General features: G+C 43.2%; 1 non-coding gene across 1 annotated transcript; it reads right to left on the reverse strand.

Annotated features, from left to right (window-relative positions):
* Positions 1-1,666: 1,666 nt before the first annotated feature.
* Trnas-cga (transfer RNA serine (anticodon CGA)) lies at positions 1,667-1,741 on the reverse strand. Its single transcript has one exon. It is a non-coding gene; the product is annotated as a tRNA-Ser (tRNA).
* Positions 1,742-2,434: the final 693 nt, after the last annotated feature.

Consider the following 2,434-nt stretch of genomic DNA (forward strand, 5'->3'; position numbering starts at 1 on the left):
ATTTGACCATCACGATCACACTTCATTTCTGATTATGTTAGTAATATCAATTATTCAGCAAGTGATGAAGAATTATAGTCTGACTAACAAGTAATACAGATGATGATGTGAGCGATATTCATAGGTGTACACATGATTACCCAACATTGTAGTACAGTTTGCTATTTTATCTGAAGGACTTTACCATAAAAAACAGCTGGCATCCGTATACATGACAGAACTCATTATTTCAGTGACATAACAGCATTAGACCTTTGTGCTTTAGTTCCGTAAAAGGCTCATATCAAAAGAAACTGACTCAAGATCTGCATGCTAGCTCTGCGCTGGTGCGCTTATATCGCTTGAAGATTCCGCATCGGCGGCAATATTACAAAAACTCTATGTTGTTCTGATGTCTAGGCCCCTTACGCGTCTTGCTATTGCAGTACAAGTGGAGAAATTAACGAGTCATCTGTCGTGGCGCAGAGAAAGGAATCGCATACTGATTCTTTAAGCACGTCGCGAAATTGGAAACCGGAAGGTGACACACGCTCCCTGCAGTCCACCGGCGCTAAGCCTCATACCTCTGTTGCCGCCTGTAATAGAGCCAGATGAATGTTCTGTATTTGCGTGCGATATCGTGTGTTCACGTGTGGTTTCAGTCTTCGTGGAACAGAACACTGACGTGCGTTTGGTATGAGGGAAATGCAGGAGTAAGTGCCTACTGTAGTGCTACTCCAGTCGGCGTGTGTAAAGGGCGCAAAGACACTGAAAAACGATCTAAAATTGTAGTATTGAACCTACTGAAGATTTTTTTTATTGATCTGACCAACAGTGAAGAAGCAACGAATAATGCAGATTTTGCGCAAGTTCTTAAATGACAACAAAAACGTATGGTATATCCGAATCGACTGTATTTCGTTTTCACAATGCAACAACATCGGCAGAATCTCTAGAGGTTAGCATATATTTTGACCCTCCAAGAAAGGGATACAAATGAAAACGGAAATTACAGAATTTGACGATTTTGACAGTAGCCTATAGTCTTGTACTATTCTCCCATAGAACTCGCGTTTCACAGGGCCACACACAAAAATGTTTTGCTCGACTTCAACGGAAATATTGGCCTGAGGGTACCTATTGTTACTTTTGTGTAGCGTATATCGGCGATTTACGTGACGGATCCAGTGATGAAGGGTGAGCAACAGCTACAAATAAAAAAAAAATCAGGACGTACTAAGTAATCTTATTAATGCAAGTCGTAGGAAAATAAAATCCCGACGGTGGTATACAAGTTCTCGAGAAATGGCACGCACGGAGTCTCTCTAAATAAAATGCTTTCATAGCTGACACAATACAATAATGATGTCTCAGTTGTTACCAAAATCAGTTTCATAATTTTCTCAACAACCTTCTCGCTGGAAGTTTCTACAAGGTTCATCGGCGATGACATTTTTCGTCACACTGGCGGAGCATTTTCACACCCCTTTTGCTATTTTATTTTTTGTCTTGGAATACTTTTATGTTTTTAAGTTAAAATATGTGTCACATACATCTATGAACTTTGAAAATGGTCGTACATTATTTTCATTCCAAACATGCCTGCGGTTCTTGTTTTCATAGCAGCTAGCAAGAATTTCCTTTCCGAAAGCAGTCCATCATGAAACTTCCTAGCAGATTAAAACTGTGTGTCGGACCGAGACTCGAACTCGGGACCTTTGCCTTTCGCGGGCAAGTGCTCTACCAACTGAGCTACCCAAACACGACTCACGCCCCCTCCTCACAGCTTTACTTCTGCCAGTACCTCGTCTCCTATCTTCCAAACTTTCCAGAAGCACTTGCCCGCGAAAGGCAAAGGTCCCGAGTTCTAGTCTCGGTCCGGCACACAGTTCTAACCTGCTAGGAAGTTTCATATCAGCGCGCACTCCGCAGCAGAGTGAAAATATCATTCTGGAAACATCCCCCAGGCTGTGGCTAAGCCATGTCTCCGCAATATCCTTTCTTTCAGGACTTCTAGTTCTGCAAGGTTCGCAGCAGAGTTTTTGTAAAGTCTGGAAGGTAGGAGACGAGGTACTGGCAGAAGTAAAGCTGTGAGGACGGGGCGTGAGTCGTGCTTGGGTAGCTCACTTGGGCAGCCGGCACGGTAGCTCAGCGTGTTAGCCGGCACGGTAGCTCAGCGTGTTCGGTCAGAGGCTTAGCTGCCCTCTGTAATAAAAAAACTGAGTTAATCGATCAACAACGAACTTAAACGGGTGTCTTACGACGTCCGCCCCGAGCAGATGCAACGAAAGAAAGCGATCAAAATGAGATTAAAAAAAAAAAAAACGCGTGTTCGGTCAGAGGACTAGCTGCCCTCTGTAATAAAAAAAAAACTGAGTTAATGAATCAACAACGAACTGAAACGGGTGTCTTTCGACGTCCGCCCAGAGCAGATACAACGAACGGAAACGAACAA

The sequence above is a fragment of the Schistocerca serialis genome, chromosome 8, assembly GCF_023864345.2.
Source record: "Schistocerca serialis cubense isolate TAMUIC-IGC-003099 chromosome 8, iqSchSeri2.2, whole genome shotgun sequence".
NCBI classification, from domain to species: domain Eukaryota; kingdom Metazoa; phylum Arthropoda; class Insecta; order Orthoptera; family Acrididae; genus Schistocerca; species Schistocerca serialis.